At 44.1% G+C, this 21,707-nt stretch overlaps 1 protein-coding gene across 3 annotated transcripts in view; it reads right to left on the bottom strand.

Moving 5' to 3' along the window:
- LOC108712644 (phospholipid-transporting ATPase VB) overlaps positions 1-21,707 on the bottom strand; it is a 332,007-nt gene that overhangs the window by 204,614 nt on the left and 105,686 nt on the right. For all 3 annotated transcript variants that reach the window (XM_041588036.1, XM_018254962.2, XM_041588038.1), the window contains one exon: positions 8,421-8,476. The gene's annotated coding sequence lies outside the window, so the exon portion shown is untranslated. The remainder of the gene's footprint in view (positions 1-8,420; positions 8,477-21,707) is intronic.

Below are 21,707 nucleotides of genomic sequence, written 5' to 3' on the forward strand. Positions count from 1 at the left end.
TTCATAGCTAAGATTTTCCAAAACTTTTTACCAGCTTACCGGTAGTTGCCCTTCTCTGTACCCTCTCTAATTCAGAAATGTCCTGTTTGAGTGATGGAGAACAAAACTGTACGGCATATTCTAGATGGGGCCTTACAAGTGCTCTATAGAGTGGAAGAATGACCCCCCTCCTCCCGTGACTCGATGCCCCTTTTAATAGAGGTCAAGTCCTTATTTGCCCTTGATGCTGCTGACTGGCATTGTTTGCTACAGCCAAGTTTATCATCTACAAGGACTCCAAGGTATTTTTCCATAATGGATTTGCCTAGTTATCCCTTTCTTTCAAAATCAGAGTATGCACAGTATATGCACCAATCAGGGTTGGTGGGCAGTCAAAGGTCTAATGACTCGGGTGGCACTGGACAGTAATACAGATCCTGATACAGTTTTCCCTATGTAATAACCTGCAGTTGGGCCAAAACAGCAGATTAGAATACAACCCCCATATGTAATAAAAGACACTAAGGGGCACATTTACTTAGCTCGAGTGAATGAATAGAAGAAAAAATACTTCGAATTTCGAGCGTTTTTTTTGGCGACTTCAACCTTCGACTACGACTCGAACGATTCAAACTAAAAATCATCCTCATAGGCTTTCTAGCAAATTTCTGATAAAAGGAATTTGGTTCGATTCAAAGGATTTAATCGTTCAATCGAACGAATAGCGGTAAATCCTTCGACTTCGATTAACCCTCGATATTCGACCATTAGTAAATGTGCCCCTAAATTTGCCCAGGAGTAGTAATCCATAGCAACCAATAAGATGTTTGTTTTTAAACAGGTGATCAGTAGTTTCTACTTACTGATTGGTTGTTCCACATAAAACCGGTCAATAGTCTATAGAAGTCCATGAGGAGATGCGTAAAAAGCATTCAAGCAAGTTTGTAAGGAGGGCAACAGTTTGTTGGACACACACTACCCCCACATAGGACACACACTCCAAGCAAGTAGATAACCAGGAGATTTATTACATAAGCCATCTTCACCATAACCATATTGTCACGGTCGGCACCCTACACCAGAACAGATGCCAAGCACCCTGGTCTCGGCTCGACTTCACCAGTTAAGTGACCGCCTTTGGCCTCGGGAGGAGCCCTCGGCGTACTCAGATGCCACCTGGACTTAACGAGAGGTGCAAGGCATAATTTCTGGCAGGCAATGGGGCACGACTGTTTACAAGGATACTGGAAGATAGGAAGCCACCAGGAACAGGCAGGCCGGGCCAGCACAAGCAGTTAGAATAGTCAGACAAGCTGGAATCAGGATTAGATATCGTAGAATAGTCGGAAAGCAGGCAAGGTCAGGATTGGAGAGGTCAGAGTAGTCAGCAGGCAAGCAAGGGTCAAGACACAGTAGATCAATCAGGAAAAACACAAAGCAAACATCCAGGAACAAACTAATTGAACCTAACAACGGGCAATTTGCTAAAACCCAAATTCCCCTCTTATACTTTTGAATTTCGCGCCTCTCGCGCTGACGTCATTACGTCAGCGCGCCTGCGCCTTTAAATCAGAGTGCGCATGCGCGCGCGCTAGGGAGCCGGCACAGGAAGAAAGCAGCACAGCGGGTGTCCACGCCGAGGACGCGGCGTGGACCCCGCTGCCGCTAGACCACCAGGGTAAGTTCCTTACACATATGCATCCAACATTACACAGGAACATACATTCATACTTGCATAATATTCACACAGGCTTGTTCAACCCTTTATCCAGAGCTAGTGCTCTCTGCACTAGTGACGTGGACTCTCCCGACCCCCTCCAGCACTGAAAAGTGCCGTGGGGAGGGGTGGGGGGTGGCAGAACGAAGGTCATCTAGGGTGGCAAAATGAACAAAATTGCCCGTGCGGGTACTCATACTTGTCTCCAGTCACTGATAATACCTGTTCCACAACTGTCTCAGTAATTCCACACTCTTTGCAGTGCCCCTTTACTATTCAACCAGGGTTTTAATAATGGCAGACCACTGCCCAAAGCCCTTCAACCCCTACTATTGGCCTAAACACCCCTCTTGGGTCCCTCTTACCTACTCTCAGCCTGCCTTTATTTCTTTTTCAGATCTCTTTTCTACCAGTCTTCTGTTCTCTGCCATTCCCTCCAGACTTAAGCTGGCAATAGACGCAAAGATCAGAGAGGAGTCGTACGATTTTCTGACCATATGTGGAGAGTCCTAACATTTTTGTCCCGTAGAGATCGGGAATTTGGTCGATGGGACAGGTTAAAAGATTTCTGTCGGCTTACAATAATTGCTCTGCATGTATTGCCAATCAAACTATTTTCAGTGGGAGACTGTCAGCAGCTTTGTCGGACATAACTTTCGTATGATTGCTGTCAGGGGCAGAACATTGGCTGATCTGTTCTTTTACTACTTTATTTGATCTGAATGGTTAGTGGCAGGTCGGGAGATGGGGAAGTCCGATTGTTCGAGGATTCGAATCTTTGCATCTATGGCCAGCTTAAGGCTATAAAACCAGGGTGTGGTCCCCTTTTTATACCACTAGACTCACCATCTCCCTCTAGTGACAGGGGATTATATTGCATCCACACTTCTACACAGCAATGTGCAAAGCAAAACAGTTTGTTTGGAGCAACCCGGTAAAACTACTCACAGTGTGCTGCACATGAAAGCTGCTTCGGATAGCATTGGTCAAAGTTCATCTGTAAAGCATGGAGCACCACGTAGAGTAGGTAGGTAGGTGAATCATAATTTGCTGCCTATGACAATGTTTTTACATATCTGTGATGTTGTCAGCCATGTAACTAGTGCAGGCCATTATCCCCCTCCCTAAAAAATATTCAAAGGGGCCCTGAGCACAGCAATGTCTTCCTAGCCCACCTGCTTCTTGCCCCCTCATCATCTCCAGGCCGCCTATGTTTTCAAGTAGGAGAGCAGCTGGAGAGGGAGCTATAGTGGAAGCAGACCCCATGGTTTAAGCCTCACTGTTCCCCGGCCCCTCCTAGTACCGTGGGGTCTGCTTCTTCCATAGTTAAAAACTGGATCATGAAATAAATAGAGTATGTGCTACAAAAAGTTGCATTTTTAACTCAAAAGATAAAGGAAATGAACCAAATTAGCAAAATGTTGCTTTTAAAAAACTCCACTGAATTCCCTTTTTTAGTTGTGGTCGTCAAGAACAAAAATTTGAAAATAAATCCCTATTCTAGGGCTGCCTAACAGTGTACATGGAAAGCGTAGTCTCATATTTTGTGAATTTTGTGCCATTAATACAACAAGAGAGAAGAAATAATAAACCCATTAATAATAAAAAAAACAACCATATTAAAGGGATACTGTCATGGTAAAACATGTTTTTTTAATGCATCAGTTAATAGTGCTGCTCCAGAAGACTTCTGCACTGAAATCCGTTTTTCAAAAAAGCAAATGGATTTATTATTATTTAATTTTAAAATCTGACATGGGGTAGATATATTGTTAGTTTCCCAGGTGCTCATAGTCCTGTGACTTGTGCTCTGATAAACTTCAGTCACTCTTTACTGCTGCACTGCAAGTTGGAGTGATATCATCTCCTCCCCCCCAGCAGCCGATCAGCAGAACAATGGGAAGCTAACCAGATAACAGCTCTCTAGTAGATATAAGAACAGTAGTCAATAGTAAAAACCAATGTCCTACTGCAACTCAATCAGTTACATTGAGTAGGAGAAATAGCCTGCCTGAATGCAGTTCCATAGTGCATCACTGGCTCTTTCTGAAAGCACATGACCAGGCAAAATGACCAGAAATAGCCTGCACACCAATATTACAACTAAGAAAAAATATACTTGTTGGGTTAGGAATTTTACATGGTAGAGTGATTTGCAGTTTAAACAGTGTAATTTAGAAATTAAAACTGTACTATAAAAATCATGACAGAATTCCTTTAAGGTCACACAATGCAATGATTATTTTCGGCCAGGGTCGGACTGGGCCGACGGGACACCAGGAAAAAACCTGGTGGGCCCGGCCTCTTTTGGGCCCTGCCGGCTCTGATCCGCTCCCTGAACGCTCTCTCCCAGTGGTGCTGATGCACAGAAAAGGACAATGTGTGCGTGCGCTCCAGGGAAGGGAGGGGGGAGAGCAGAGACAACTTTGCAGCCGGGGCTGGGGATGGTATGGGGCCCCGCTGCTTTCTCCCTGAACCTGGTCGTGCTGATGCACAGGAAAGGTACAAGTGTGCGTGCGCTCCGGGGAAGCGAGGAGGGAGGCGAGTGCAGTGAGAACTTTGCAGCTGGGGGGCCCCCTAGTCCGACACTGTTTTCTGCTACATTTTATCAAATTACATTTTTTTATTTGATGCTCAATCCATAAAACTGGTTTCCATACAAAAACAGACTTATATTTGGAGAACAAGAAAGCAACAATTTCCAGGGTAAAAAAGCAAATTTTTCTTATGCAGACACTGCCTAAATAAATACATTACTATATAGTGAAAATGAACTGGGCTTCCCACAGATGTCATTCCTCATTATGAGCAAAACTCCATGACTAGGGCATGGCTATACAATGTTGGACTGGGACACCAGGGGCCCACTAGAAACCCTTAGACCAGGGGCCCACCCAAAAACCTTTAGACCAGGGGCCCACTCTAAATTTTATTTTCTTCCTTTCCTCACTCAACCTCTATTCTCCTATTCTCTTTTCTTTACATACTATAATCTATTATTCCATCTATTTAGCCTCTTTATTCTCATAGAAATAGGCAATGACCATGAAATAGGCCAAATGTTTAGAAGCAAGAGGGCCTGCTGACACCTGGGCCCACCGGGAGTTTTCCTGGTATCCCAGTGGGCCAGTCCGACACTGTGGCTATATTAGTCCCATAATATTAACAGTAAAATTGCCTTCAAGTACTGTATGAATATTCCTGACATACTAAAAGTACAAATAGTTCCACAACATCTACTTGTAATTACATGGTCATGGGCAGGTTATGAACTATAACATTAGATACAATGTACTATCAATTAACTGCATGGTTTAAAACATAACAAGAAAAAGTAAAACCTTAAAACGAACAAGTATATTTTGATTATACAAATAAAAAAAGGGGGTAGGGTTGATCGATAGATGCTACCTCGAAATATTGAACATTCTTTTAGAGATAAACTGAAGCAACGGTGATACCAGCTAATGCCAGTGGCCAAAAGCATCCAGTGGCTTTAAATAAAAAAATAGAGATTTATTGGGTCAGTGAAGCAGTAAATTAAAAGGAAGATTGACTAAACTCTTATCAGCTGGACTGAGCATTAAACACCATTTTTATATATAGCAGGAATCGATAAGAATTTGTGATGAAACAGAAGAACTGTGGCACATGTTTGAATACCTCATTGCTTTCTGCAGATGGGGTTGTTAATATAATCCACTGTGATTAGGAGGATTAAAGAGAGAGGCCTCATACAGTATGTTGCCTAATCACAACTCTCATCATAACGCACTTTATAATCAAGGATTAAAAGAAGATTGCAGTTGTAGACCAGCAACAAAAGGAACAGATTCTTAAAGCCGCAATGCTCAAAATAACTGTCCCCATAGACCTTCTGGGGCAGCAACAAGAAGATCATCAATTAAAAATTTGAGATACACCCCCTTTCCTGCTCTTTATTTAAAGGAGAAGGAAAGGTTAAAACTAAGTAAGCCTTACCAGAAAGGTCCATCTAAATATACCAGTAAACCCCCAAAGTAGTGCTGCTCTGAGTCCCCTGTCAAAAGAAACACTGCATTTTTTTCCTTCTATTGTGTACTCATGGGCTTCTGTATCCGACTTCCTGCCTTCAGCTTAAACCTCATTGCCCTGGGCAAGAGCATGCTCAGTTTGCTCCTCTTCCTCCCCCCCCTCCCTTCTCTACTGTAATCTGAGCCCAGAGCAGGGAGAGACTCAGGCAGGAAGTGAAGTCACACCATGTTAATACTGCAGCTCCTATCCTAAACAAACAGTAAGTTTCTAGAGCTTTTTACTCAGATATGGTAAAACCTTCTACAGAATAAATATAGCATTCCATCTTGCACTATTGCAGCTAATAAATGGCAATAAAATGCCTCTGTAGCTTTCCTTCTCCTTTAATGCTATTGTTACTGAGGGCACATTATTTATTGTTTTCTAAACTATGTCAGCCATTCTGAAATATTATGTGTGTGTAATATTAGGATTTCAGGCCTAAAGAAAAAGAAATACTTGCACAGGCACCACAAACATGACAATACTTCTGTACCTCAGGGTCCAATGCACCAGAGGGGTGGGTGGCAATTATTTTTGCCGCCATTCTTTCTGTCGGATACTTCCTTGTCTGATCACCAACCAGGAACATGTGGGCTAAAAGCTTCCTGGATCTTGGTTTTTAGAGTGCATCCAGCTTGGTGGAGACTTTGATAGGAAGTTATAGAAATCAAACATGGCAGCTCCTCACTACACTGTAAAGCCCTGCATTGGCCTGAGGTACAAGAGAATGGGTACCCACATACTGTATGTTTAGTTGATGCAGCTGTAGAGGGGGCCTGTACCTAGGGTTGCCACCTGTCCGGTTTTGACCCGGATAGACCTTCAAAAAAATGGTTGTCCAGGTCAAAACTGGGCAGGTGGCAATCCCATTCACATTAGGAAAACTGGACAGGATTTCCTATGATTGACGTGGTGATCGGGCATTCGCTGATCGCCACATCATAGCTCCGCCCCTGACATCATGACCCACCCTGACACCCCATAACGTCAAGGCTCCGCCCCCTGCCCAGAGTTCCACGTGGCAAAAGGTGGCAACCCTACCCCTGTACAAAGTCCAAATAGAAAGTATGCGTCCAATTACTAATCTGTGCTGCAACTGCTGCAAATGATCCAAGTATAGGAGAAGGAAGAGGAACTCCAGCAGTATTACTGCAAACAACTTTTTATTCTAGGCAGTGGTAAACACAACATGTTTCGGGTACAATTATTCACTTGATAAAGGGTATTGTACCCGAAACATGTTGTGTTTACAACTGCCTGGAATAAAAAGTTGTTTGCAGTAATACTGCTGGAGTTCCTCTTTCTTCTCCTGTACAAAGTCCCTCAATGTATTTAAAAGGCTTTACTTCTCCTATTGATCTTACTTCTTAAGAAATAACCTAAACCTAAAGCTAAGCAGTGACTTAACACCATATAAAAAAAACCTCAACTTGCGGGGGACCTGATAGGACAGGGGGCCCAATATGGGCTGGTGGGATTAAATGGATATGTGCAAGTGTGCTTGCTTAGAGAGTTGTGCTCCCATGTGTGCACATGTGGCAGAGGGTATTCCAATACAATTTGCTGGGGGTCCCAGGTCAACATGGGGATCAGTTTTGACCCCTAAAGTTCTGAACAAAGTACCTGCACTCATATAATCTTGTCTCCCTCTGGAAGGAGAACCAACCTTTCCAAAACTTCATGGAAACAAGGCTAAGTAATAGGAAGCATTTAAATCACCCCTGAATATTCAGGATAATTCAGATTTGATTTATACAACTATTTATCCAATGCTAACTAAGCATGCCGCTAGTGATCTGGTCAAAAGATGAAAGAAATAATCATAGCCATTATTTTACTCATTAAATGTTTCCTTGACTGTTATCTGGTCATAAGAGGAAAGAAATAATCATAGCCATTATTTTACTCATTAAATGTGTCCTTGACTGTTACATTGCAAAGTGATTAAGCAAGGACAGAACCCAATTATCTGCAAGTTTAGAAAATGCAGTGGTGCTATTGCACAGCTGCTTTGCCAACATAAGCAACATTTCAATTTTAAAAAGGAATGAGAATGATTTGGAAACTAAATTGCTCAATTCTAGCACTAACCTCTCAACCTCAGGGCTATTTGAACATAATTGGCTTGATGTATGGAGTCTGAAGATTATAAAAAAAATGGTAGTTAATTGCATTCTTGCACAGTGCAACATTTCTCACAGTGCCTTGGCAGCTAGTTGTGTTCTTCAATAAAATGTCCAAGGAAATATGTTGTATATTTAGGATGTAGCCTCTTGGCAAACCTTGCATTGAATCTTTCATCTCAGATAAGACATTGACTTCCTCTTTGTAATAAAACATGAGATAAAGGCGCAACAAATTAAGTATGTTTTAGAATTACAATGGATCTTACATTTCAGATTGGTTTTAAAGAAGTATATTAAATAAATCTAGCAGTGATCATACTCTATATGAGATGTAAGATTTGCTGGGCTTGTTAAGTCTTTTAGGACAGGGATGGGATTCAGTCTATTAGAACAGGGATGGGATTTAGGAACACTCTTGTCATTGTTGCTTGGCATCTATCCTCTAATCTATTGATCATAATTGATGTGATAAGTGTCAATCCTGCTTTACGTATGGAATGGGATGGTTGGGTGACAATATATAGAAAAATGTAAATACTTACAGTAAGCAGCTTTTAGCTCTTTGCTTAAATTGGTGATACAATTATTTCATGAAAACCTAAAATGAAAAATAAAAAAAGAAACCGTTAAAATACATTATTTAGCTTTTTTTCCTTTCATCTTGTAGTCTATTTTCCATATTTATTGTTTGGTCTTCTAAAACATACTTGAATACATACATGTACATGGTAAAATAATGAAGGGGTCTAAAGTCAAGAGTCAAGTCAAGAGTCAAGAGTGAATTTATTGTCATTTCATCCATATACATTTGTACAGTACACAGTGAAACGAAACAATGTTCCTCTAGGACATTGGTGCTACACACAACATAGAAGTACCGGACAACAGACAAAAAGTGCAAGTGCAAAAATATGCAACTTCTGCAAGACAGGACAGCATAGTGCAGGGACAGGACAAGACAGTGCACACTCAGCAGATGTAATATGTTAAGTAAATAATGCTAAATGTCAGACATGATGAGTGTATTATTGTGATATGATAGTAGAAAGAACATGATAAAGTGCAGATGTGCTCATAGAGAACAATTGTATCCAATGGCTATTTATTTATACAATGGCAAACAGTGGTTGTGTAACATTGGGGTATATAGTAAGGTCACAGTGAGTGTGAGGGGTGTGTTGGATCAGCTACAATGCTGGTGGCTTTACGGATGCAGCGAGTGGTGTAAATGTCCGTGATGGAAGGAAGAGAGACACCTATGATCTTCTCTGCCGTCTTCACTATCCTTTGTAGGGTCTTGCGCTCCATGACAGTGCAGTTCCCAGCCCAGACAATGATGTACTATGAGCGATCTCCCATAACCCTGTATTCCCTCACTTGCTAAAAAGCTATCCAACCACTTCTTAAAGCTATCTAATCTATCAGCCTGTACAACTGATTCAGGGAGAGAATTCCACATCTTCACAGCTCTCACTGTAAAAACCCCTTCCGAATATTTAGGCGGAACCTCTTTTCTTCGAATCTAAATGGGTGACCTCGTGTTAGCTGGAAAGACCTACGGGCAAATAAAGCATTAGAGAGATTATTATATGATCCTCTTATATATTTATAGATAGTTATCATATCTCCCCTTAATCGCCTCTTCCTCAGTGTGAACATCCCCAATTTGGCCAGTCTTTCCTCATAGCTAAGATTTTCCATACCTTTCACCAGCTTAGTTGCCCTTCTCTGTACCCTCTCTAATACAATAATGTCCTGTTTGAGTGATGGAGACGAAAACTGTACGGCATATTTTAGGCCTTACAAATGCCCTATACAGTGGAAGAATGACCCCCTCCTCCCGTGACTCTATGCCCCTTTTAATACAGTTCAAGACCTTATTTGCCCTTGATGCTGCTGACTGGCATTGCTTGCTACAGCCAAGTTTATCATCTACAAGGACTCCCAGGTCCTTTTCCATAATGGATTGCCTAGTGCAGTCCCATTAAGGGTATAAGCGGCTTGGATATTTTTACATCCCAGGTGCATGACTTTACATTTATCAACATTGAATCTCATTTGCAACTTAGCTGCCCAGATTGCCAGTTCGTCAAGATCGTGTTGCAAGTATGCCACATCCTGGATGGAATTAATTGGGCTAGATAGTTTTGTGTCATCTGCAAACACTGATACATTACTTACAACACACTCCCCTAAGTCATTAATGAACAAGTTAAATAAAAGTGGACCTAATACCGAGCCATCAAGAGCACCCTCCCCCGCTCACTGGACCCACTACAATTTGCATATCGGCTAAACAGGTCAACTGAGGATGACATATCTTCTGCTCTCCACCTCTCACTAACTCATCTGGACAAGAAAGACAGTTATGTGAGAATGCTGTTAATAGACTTTAGCTCAGCATTCAATACCATCATCTCTCAAAAGCTGAGTGGGAAACTAAGCGAGCTGGGATTGAGTAGCTCTCTGTGCAATTGGATATTGGACTTTCTGTTAGAGAGGCCTCAGTCTGTTCGTATCGGCAACAACGTTTCCAGCACCATCAGATTGAGCACAGGAGCTCGGATGTGTTCTCAGCCAGTTGTTGTACACATTGCAGACACATGACTGCATAGCTAGACACAGCTCAAACCACATCATCAAGTTCGCCGATGACACAACTGTGGTGGGGCTCATCAGCCACAATGACGTTGTGAACAGAGATGCGGTTCAGCAGCTTGTGGTCTGGTGCAGTGAGAACAACCTTTCACTGAATGTGGATAAAATGATTGTCGACTTCAGGAGAACTCGCCCTGCTCACACACCACTCAAAATCAAAGGCTCCACACACCAAATTCCTGGGAGTCCACATCTCTGATGACCTCACCTGGACCACCAACAATGACTCCATCACCAAAAAGGCTCAGCAGCATCTTCACTTCCTAAGACGACTGAAACGGGCCAGCCTTCTGCCCCCTACCCTCCCAGTGTTCTACAGGTGCACCATAGAGAGTGTCCTGACAAGCTTCATCTCCATCTGGTACAGTAGTGCCAGCTCTGCTGACCGGAAAAGTCTACAGCGGAATGTCAGTGCAGCTGGCAACATCATTGGAGCAGCTCTTCCATCACTGCAGGACATCTTAGAAGTCATTCAGCGCATCTGCAACGGAGGCGTCACTGTCACAGGCAGATGGTGTTGACCTGTAGTTTTTGAAAGCCTGGATGCCCTGCCACGTGTGCCGTGTGTCGCCATACTCCTGGAAGAAGCTGTGTATTCTCTGAGTGTACTCTGATGGCACGGGAAAGTTTGGCTCTCGCTGTTCTCAGGGCAACTTCGTCATCTTCCCTAAAAGCAGAGTCTCGGGCTCTCAGTAACACACGTACCTCTTCAGTGAACCACGGCTTCTGGTTGAGGCGTGCAGTGATGCACTTGGAGATAGTGACATCATCAATGCACTTTGTGATGTAGCTGATTACAGATGATGTATACTCATCCAAGTTGATGTAGTTGCTGTAAGTTGCAGCCTCCCTAAACATGTTCCAGTCAGTATACTCAAAACAGTCCTGAAGAGCAGTCATGGCTCCTGCTGACCATGTTTTCACCCGTTTCAGAACCGGTTTATAGTGCCTGAGGAGTGGTCTGTATGCTGGAATTAGCATAACAGAGATGTGGTCTGAGTATCCGAAGTGTGGGCGGGGCTCTGCTTGTTACGCACTGGAAATGTTTGTGTAAACCGGATCCAGCGTGTTTGGCCCTCTTGTAGCTAATTCCACATGCTGATGGAATTTAGGGAGCACTGATCTGAGATTTGCATGGTTAAAATCTCCAGTGATGATAATCAGTCCATCTGGGAGAGTGTTTTGTATGTCCGTGTTGTATGTCCGTGATAGGGCTGTACAGCTCCCAGAGCGCATCTTTAGTGTTCGCGCTCGGAGGAATGTAAACTCCAATAATATGATTGGAGGCAATCTCACGAGGTAAATAAAAGGGTCTGCATTTCACAACAACAAACTCTGCCAGCGGTGAGCAGTGGCTGGACACAAGCACAGAGTTCCTGCACCATTTCGTGTTGATGTAAACACACAGGCCACCACTGCGATTCTTACCGCTCAGATCGCTCACAGTTCACAGTCTCTGAATTCACGCTGGGTAGTTCTCAATGTATCCATTTTATTTTCTATGAAGCAGATGTTAGATAGTAGTATGAACAGGAGAGCGTGTCGGCTAGGGTTAGTTTTTAGCCTAGCACGGACTCCTGCTCGCTTTTCGTGTTTCCGCGTCCTCGTACACTGTTTCTGAGTGCTTCTCCTCCCCCCATTGCCCCCAGGCAAGGCCGCGGTCATAAGATCCGGCTCCCGAAGTAGGCCGAGATCCCATAGTGTGCGCACTAAGCCATCCTTTATCGTAATATATGCATGATTGCTGTACCGAAGGAGTGTCTGGCGATTATAGACCTAGACCTTAGTTGTTCCGAAAAGCACAAAAAACACCCAAAAAAAGCATCTTGTGATCCGTAGAGGCCGTTGCAATCTACTGTTGTGCCGCCATCTAGGATCAGTCTCCCCCGAAGTGCCCCACGTCACCAGGCCAGCAGTCTCCCTGCAGTTCAGGCCCCAGCTCGGTCCCGGGTACTTCTACTACTCGAGTCCCCGGCTTCTGTCAAGGAGGTAGGCCACGTTTTGTTCTCCGGCTCTGTGTGTGCTAAAGAGTTAGTTTTTTGCCCTTTAGGCAGCGGATGTCCCTTTTAGGCTGCTGGTGTGGGAGATGTTGGCAGAAGGGAACTTGTAAAGCACAGATGGGTGCAGATTTTAACAGTGCCCCTGGGAGCATACACAAGTGCAGTGAAAAAAGTACAGTTTAGAGCATATTTTTTTTTCCCCACAATGAAGTGATTTTACCAGAATTCCAGTATTATTGTGTCCCCAAGGGGATCATGCTCTTGATGCAATTGCAAAGCGCCTACTGTAACTGTGTCCAACTTTAAAAGTCAGATGTGGTTGTTTGTCTGGCGTCATTTACAGTACTTGCTGGTGTCATGTACGGTGTTCAATGTGCAAGTGATTTATGCACTTTTTTTCTTTTTGCACAGTTAAGCTGAAGCAGGTCACTGGGGGACACTGAATCTGGTTAGGCAGAAAGGACTGAGTGGTGCAGACACAACTATACGAAAGTGCAAGCACTTTTTGATGAAAATACCTTTAATGAAAGTGAAGTGGTTTTGCACACAGCAGATTTTAGGGAATTTAAAGTAAGTGCAACTGCAGTTGTGAGCAAACTTTAGCCTCTACATAAAAGGTATGTGTTAGATATTGGCAAGCAATGTTATGGCTGCACTTGTGATGCCCATAGAACTACAGTACTTCCCATTAGTTCCAAAGTGGTTTAAGATTATTAAAATAATTTCCACAAACACAAAACTTACAACTATTTAAAAAAATTTTCCCACATGGGATCTATCATCCAAAATCCTCTCCGAATTTGAGGAAGGTCATCTCTCATAGACTCCATTTTAATCATACAATTCTACTTTTAAAAAAATATTCCCTACTTCCTCTGTAATATTAAGACAATACCATGTACTTAATCCCAACAAGATATCATGAGTCCTTATTGGAGGCAAAACAATCTTATTGGGTTCATTTAATATTTAAATGATTTCTTAGCAGACCAAGTATGGAAATCCAATTTATGGAAATACCCCCTTATCAGAAAAACTTCAAGACAGTGAGCCCTGTCAGATTCCAGATTTGGCAGTTGCACAAGTAGTATAAAAAGCTGGGCTGCAATGTGCTCAGTGCTTCTTTCATTTTCACTTCAGCAGTGAAAAGGAACTGCAGCAAAGATTGTAAGGAGTCTAAGAGGCGCTGGATGGCTTGGGGTATGGCACCCCCAAGCGTGGTGCGCTCACCCTTGGAAGGTTGGAGGCAGCGGAGAAATTTACAGCAGCTGCCTGTGGATAGTAGGGATGTCGCGGACTGTTCGCCCGCGAACTAATTCGCGCGAACATCGACTGTTCGCGTCCGCCGAATGTTCGCGAACGTCGCGCGACGTTCGCCTTAGCTGGCGCTTATTTTTGACCTCTCACCCCAGACCAGCAGATACATGGCAGCCAATCAGGAAGCTCTCCCTCCTGGACCACCCCCACACCCCCTGGACCACTCCCCTTCCATATATAAACTGAAGCCCTGCAGCGTTTTTTCATTCTGCCTGTGTGTGCTTGGAAGAGCTAGTGTAGGGAGAGAGCTGTTGAGTGATTTGAGGGACAGTTGATAGTAACTTTGCTGGCTAGTAATCTACTTGATACTGCTCTGTATTGTAGGGACAGAACTCTGCAGGGATTTGAGGGACATTTTAGGTTAGGTAGCTTTGCTGGCTAGTAATCTACCTTCTACTGCAGTGCTCTGTATGTAGCTGCTGTGGGCAGCTGTCCTGCTGCTGATCTCTCATCTGCTGACTGCTGCCAGTAACCCAATAGTCCTTGTAAGGACTGCTTTTATTTTCTTTTTTGTTTTTTTACTTTGCTACTATAAGAGCCCAGTGCTATTAGTCTAGCTGTGTTGGGGAGTGGGACTGGTGTGCTGCTCCTAGTAGTTCAGCACCAACCAGAGTAATTTTTTTTTTTAATATACATATATATATTTTTTATTTTACTTATCTTACTGTTCTTTAACGTGTCCAATGCGGTTTGCTGTTCTTCATAGTAGTGCACCAATAGTAGTGCACTTGCAGGCATTGTTTGCCCAGTGTGTTCTTCAAACAACTGCCGCCTAGCTGTGTGAGCTTGTTCACATTCTGTCTAAATATCAATAATAATACCGTCTCCAGAAACACCACCTGAGTGACGTTTTCCAAGCAGCAATAATATATTCCGTATCCACTGCTGTAGTGTATACGTTGACCTTGCAGGCATTGTTTGCCCAGTGTGTTCTTCAAACAACTGCCGCCTAGCTGTGTGAGCTTGTTCACATTCTGTCTAAATATCAATAATAATACCGTCTCCAGAAACACCACCTGAGTGACGTTTTCCAAGCAGCAATAATATATTCCGTATCCACTGCTGTAGTGTATACGTTGACCTTGCAGGCATTGTTTGCCCAGTGTGTTCTTCAAACAACTGCCGCCTAGCTGTGTGAGCTTGTTCACATTCTGTCTAAATATCAATAATAATACCGTCTCCAGAAACACCACCTGAGTGACGTTTTCCAAGCAGCAATAATATATTCCGTATCCACTGCTGTAGTGTATACGTTGACCTTGCAGGCATTGTTTGCCCAGTGTGTTCTTCAAACAACTGCCGCCTAGCTGTGTGAGCTTGTTCACATTCTGTCTAAATATCAATAATAAAATAATACCGTCTCCAGAAACACCACCTGAGTGACGTTTTCCAAGCAGCAATAATATATTCTGTATCCACTGCTGTAGTGTATACGTTGACCTTGCAGGCATTGTTTGCCCAGTGTGTTCTTCAAACAACTGCCGCCTAGCTGTGTGAGCTTTTTCACATTCTGTCTAAATATCAATAATAATACCGTCTCCAGAAACACCACCTGAGTTGTTATTGTTGTTTTAAAAAAAATGCCAGGCAAAGGCAGGCCGCCACGCAGAGGCACTAGGGGCCGTGCTGCTATGCTATCCTGTGGCCCTAGGAAATTGAAATTGAAGAATCCCCTTGACAAAGGCCTTGGTGCCGAAACGTTGGGGCCATTCTCATTTTTCTGGTAGGTGTATCCGCTCCCCTGCTGTTTTCTTTCTTGCTGTATATAACTAATGGGTGGTTGATACTTATTTTTAAACATTGTGAAAATTATGCCATATTGTAAGGCATTGTCTGTATTAAATGCTTTTTTGAACAAATAGTAAAAATTGATTTTCAAACCACCTTTTTTGCCAAGTTGTTTTTACTCTGAGTGTGCGAACATGTGGATGAGTCAGTGATTTTGGTTACCTTAAGTAGGGGTAACAATTGTTTCTGCACCTCTAACTAACCTTTGAACTTTTCTGGTGTGCCCTCCATTCATTACTAATTCTGGCCCTAGGAAATTGCCCAGTTTTGCAAAGGCAATTACCCTGAACTCCCAAAATGCTGAAGAGGTAGTTGACTGGCTTACACAGCACACCCCATCCTCTACCGTTTCTAACTTTGCCACAACATCCTCATCCTCCTCTGCTATGGGCACCCCACGTAACACTTCCTCCACCACCGGCGCCCCTTCTTCACTGGAGTCAGAGGAGTTATTTACACATGAGTTTCTTGAACTGAGTGATGCGCAACCATTATTGGCAGAAGAAGATGAAGGAGATGAGGACGTTACACCAGATATAATTCTGGCAGACAACACAACAGAGATGGACATAATGAGTGATGAGGAGGTCCCCGCTGCTGCTTCCTTCTGTGAGCTGTTAGAAGAAATTGATGCATCTGAGGAGAATGATGATGAGGAGATTGATGTTTTGTGGGTGCCCAGTAGAAGAGAGCAAGAGGAGGATAGTTCAGATGGAGAGACGGAGAGTCAGAGAGGCAGGAGGAGAATAAGACTTAGAAGAAGCAGGGAGGACAGCTCGCAGGGAACAGTAGGGCAACAACATGTATCGGCACCTGTGGTCAGCCGGCCAACGCACCCGCCATTGCCGCCAACTTCTACTATTACCGCCAGATTGCCAGCTTAAAAAAGGTCAGCAGTGTGGGATTTTTTTCATGTGTGTGCCTCTGACAAAAGCGTTGTAATTTGCAATGAGTGCAGTCAGAAACTGAGTCTTGGGAAGCCCAACACCCACATAGGTACAACTTCTATGCGAAGGCACATGAACGGCAAGCACAAAGCACTATGGGAGCAACACCTTAAAGGCAGCAGACAAACTAAAAGCCACCCTCCTTCTGGTCCAGCATCTTACTGCTCTACCTCTGCTGTCCTTGACCCGTCTGAACCACCCTCCACTCCGCCTTCCACCTTAACCACCAGTTCCCAGTCATCTGCCCCCAGCCAAGTTTCTGTGAGGGCCATGTTTGAGCGTAAGAAGCTAATGTCTGCGAGTCACCCCCTTGCCCGGCGTCTGACAGCTGGCTTGTCTGCACTCTTAGCCCGCCAGCTTTTACCATACCAGCTGGTGGACTCTGAGGCCTTCCGCAAATTTGTAGCAATTGGGACACCGCAGTGGAAGGTACCCAGCCGCAATTTGTTTTCCAAGAAGGGAATACCACACCTGTACCACCATGTGCAGAGCCAAGTCACCGCATCTCTGTCACTTAGTGTTGGGGCAAAGGTCCATATGACTACTGACGCATGGTCCTCCAAGCATGGTCAGGGCAGGTATGTCACCTACACTGCCCACTGGGTGAACTTGCTTATGGCTGGGAAGCAGGGAATGCGTGGCTCAACAACAACAGTGGAGTTGGTGTCACCGCCACGGATTGCACGCGGTTCTGCCACCACCTCTACTCCTCCTTCGCTCTCTACCTCGTCTTCTTCCTCTGCTTCCTCCTCCTCTGCTGCTGGGTCCTCCTCCTCCACACCTGTGCACCCCCAGCTCCCCCTAGGCTATTCGACGTGCCAGGTACGCCGTTGTCATGCTGTCTTGGGGATGACATGCCTGGAAAGCAGAAACCATACCGGATCTGTACTCCTGTCATCTCTGCAGTCACAGGCCGATCGGTGGCTGACCCCACACCAACTGAAGATCGGAAAAGTGGTGTGTGACAATGGAAGCAATCTGTTGGCAGCACTGAGACTGGCCAATTTAACACATGTGCCCTGCATGGCACATGTTCTGAATTTAATAGTCCAACGTTTTGTCTCGAAGTACCCAGGATTCCAGGACATTCTCAGGCAGTCCAGGAAGGTGTCGGCCCATTTCAGACGTTCCTACACAGCCATGGCACGCCTTGCTGACATTCAGCAGCGGTACAACATGCCAGTCAGGCGTTTAATTTGCGACAGCCAGACTCGCTGGAATTCAACGCTCCTCATGTTTGAACGTCTGCTGCAACAACAAAGAGCCGTCAATGAATACCTGTTTGAACTGGGTGGTAGGACTGGATCTGCAGAGCTGGGGATTTTTTTCCCCCGTTACTGGGTGCTTATGCGCGATGCCTGCAGGCTCATGCGCCCTTTTGAAGAGGTTACAAACATGGTCTGTCGCACCGAAGGCACCATCAGCGACCTAATACCCTTTGCTTTCTTCCTGGAGCGTGCCGTGCGACGAGTGACAGATGAGGCTGTAGACCAGCGTGACGAGGAGCAGGAAGCGCACGATTTCTGGTCGGAATCACCAGAACGAGCCCAGGCACCTGCTGCAACGCAGGGAGAGGTGTCAGAAGTGGAGTCAGAGGAGGAAGGTGGCTTTGTGGAGGAGGAGGACCAACAGGAGCAGGCTTCCCAGGGGGCTTGTGGTGACCTTTTGGGGACCCCTGGTCTTGTACGTGGCTGGGGGGAGGAGACCGTGGATGATATAGTCCTTGATAATGAGGAAGCGGAGATGGATACCTCTGCATCCAACCTTGTGAGAATGGGGTCTTTCATGCTGTCATGCCTGTTGAAGGACCCCCGTATCAAGAGGCTTAAGGAGAAGGACATGTACTGGGTCGCAACGCTACTAGACCCTCGGTACAAGCATAAAGTGGCAGAAATGTTACCAACGTACCACAAGTCCGAAAGGATGCTGCATTTACAAACCAGCCTGCAAAACATGTTGTACAATGCTTTTAAGGGTGATGTCACTTCAGGAACTCATCAACATTCCAGGGGCAGAGGTGCCAGTAATCCTGCCACGAGCGCACCTGCAAGGACAATGCACTTTGGCCACTCTGTAACGTCAGACATGCAAAGGTTTTTCAGTCCAAGGCAGCGCCAGAACCCTTCTGGATCCACCCTCAAAGAACGCCTCGACCGGCAGGTAGCGGACTACCTGGCATTAACTGCAGATATCGACACTCTGAGGAGCGATGAACCCCTGGACTACTGGGTGCGCAGGCTTGATCTGTGGCCAGAGCTGTCACAATTTGCCATGAACCTCTTGTCTTGCCCCGCCTCAAGTGTCCTCTCAGAAAGGACCTTCAGTGCAGCAGGAGGGATTGTAACTGAGAAGAGAACTCGCCTAGGTCACAAAAGTGTGGATTACCTGACCTTTATTAAAATGAACGAGGCATGGATCTTGGAGGGTTACTGCACGCCGGAAGACTTGTTCTGACTCCCCATGCAGCTGTCCTTCTCTGCACGCCGCATGACTCCACACACAGCTGTCCTTTAGCGTCCTCCTCCCTCCGCCACCGTTACAAACTAGGGTGCAAACCCTACTGGTTTCATTTTAATCAAAACTTTTTGGACAGGTAAATCCTGAGTTTTTCTGGCCTCTGTGCTTCAGTGGCTGCGACAAAAAAAATTCATATTTTCATCATTTATATGGCATATTTTTTCTGGCCTCTGTGCTTCAGTGGCTGCAACCAAAAAAATTCATATTTTCAGCATTTATATGGCATATTTTTTCTGGCCTCTGTGCTTCAGTGGCTGCGACAAAAAAAAATCATATTTTCAGCATTTATATGGCATATTTTTTCTGGCCTCTGTGCTTCAGTGGCTGCAACCAAAAAAATTCATATTTTCAGCATTTATATGGCATATTTTTTCTGGCCTCTGTGCTTCAGTGGCTGCGACAAAAAAAATTCATATTTTCAGCATTTATATGGCATATTTTTTCTGGCCTCTGTGCTTCAGTGGCTGCGACCAAAAAAATTCATATTTTCAGCATTTATATGGCATATTTTTTCTGGCCTCTGTGCTTCAGTGGCTGCGACCAAAAAAAATCATATTTTCAGCATTTATATGGCATATTTTTTCTGGCCTCTGTGCTTCAGTGGCTGCGACAAAAAAAATTCATATTTTCAGCATTTATATGGCATATTTTTTCTGGCCTCTGTGCTTCAGTAGCTGCAACCAAAAAAATTCATATTTTCAGCATTTATATGGCATATTTTTTCTGGCCTCTGTGCTTCAGTGGCTGCGACAAAAAAAAATTCATATTTTCAGCATTTATATGGCATATTTTTTCTGGCCTCTGTGCTTCAGTGGCTGCGACAAAAAAAAATTCATATTTTCAGCATTTATATGGCATATTTTTTCTGGCCTCTGTGCTTCAGTGGCTGCGACCAAAAAAATTCATATTTTCAGCATTTATATGGCATATTTTTTCTGGCCTCTGTGCTTCAGTGGCTGCGACCAAAAAAATTCATATTTTCAGCATTTATATGGCATATTTTTTCTGGCCTCTGTGCTTCAGTGGCTGCGACCAAAAAAATTCATATTTTCAGCATTTATATGGCATATTTTTTCTGGCCTCTGTGCTTCAGTGGCTGCGACAAAAAAAAATTCATATTTTCAGCATTTATATGGCATATTTTTTTTGGCCTCTGTGCTTCAGTGGCTGCAACAAAAAATTTTTATATTTTTAGCATTCATATGGCATATTTTTTCTGGCCTCTGTGCTTCAGTGGCTGCGACAAAAAAAATTAATATTTTCAGCATTTATATGGCATATTTTTTCTGGCCTCTGTGCTTCAGTGGCTGCGACAAAAAAAACATAATTTTTCAGGAAAGTACACATGCCTAATTTTTCAGGGTTCTGCAACAGTGGCAAAATCGCATCTTTTATGGTCACCGCAGGTGATCAATAAAGTAGACCAAAACTGGGCCCACACTGCAGAATCAGTGTTTTTTGGTTCACTTCACTGTACATTGAATTACCTCTGCCTGACCGTGAACGTGCGCACAAGCATGGTGACTGCTAAACACACCACTACAGAAATATTGCCACCAACAGGACGAACATCCTGGAGGTGACAAGCAACTAGTAATTAAAAACTATTATTTGCTCACTTGACGGTATCATTCATAAAAATTGTTACAAAGTATCTTATTTGCACCTGTTAGCTGTTCTGAGCTCTCTGCCAAAAGCTAATTAAGTTAGAAATTGTTTTTTTTCTGGCTGTTCAGTTCAGAGAAAAGAGGGACTGGTTTGCTGCTCCTCCTAGTAGTTCACCACTACCAGCACCAACCAGAGTCAAAATTGTTACAAAGTATCTTATTTGCACCCGTTAGCTGTTCTGAGCTCTCTGCCAAAAGCTAATTAAGTTAGAAACTGGTTTTTTTCTGGCTGTTCAGTGCAGAGAAAAGAGGGACTTTCCAGTACAAAAGAGGGACAGGGGGTTGAGTGGTCAAAAGAGGGACAGTTGGGAGGTATGCAAGTGCCACCTAGCTGTGTGAGCTTTTTCACATTCTGTCTAAATAACAATAATAATTCCGTGTCCGTAAACATCACCTGAGTGATGTTTTTACAGCAGCAATAATATATTCCGTATCCACTACTGTATACGTTGCCCTTGCAGGCATTGTTTGCCCAGTCTTTAACCAAGTGCCACCTAGCTGTGTGAGCTTTTTCACATTCCGTGTCCAGAAACATCACCTGAGTGACGTAGTGTGATTTCTGCCCTTTACAGCACAAAACGCAGCGCTGTGTCAACAATGTATTTTTCAGATACATTTTTGCCCTTGATCCCCCTCTGGCATGCCACTGTCCAGGTCGTTGCACCCTTTAAACAACTTTAAAATCATTTTTCTGGCCAGAAATGTCTTTTCTAGCTTTTAAAATTCGCCTTCCCATTGAAGTTCGCATTTTTGACGCAAGTTCGCGAATATGTTCGCGAACATTTTTTCCGCCGTTCGCTACATCCCTAGTGGATAGATGCCAGTGCAGAGGGTTTTTGTGTGCTCACATTGTGGATAGTGTTGGAGCTGTGCCCTGAAGAATAAAGCAGGTTTGTCATGCTTGGCTAAGATTAACTTGGGAACCAGGCTGAGGA

This window comes from Xenopus laevis, chromosome 3S, assembly GCF_017654675.1.
Source record: "Xenopus laevis strain J_2021 chromosome 3S, Xenopus_laevis_v10.1, whole genome shotgun sequence".
Lineage (NCBI taxonomy): Eukaryota > Metazoa > Chordata > Amphibia > Anura > Pipidae > Xenopus > Xenopus laevis.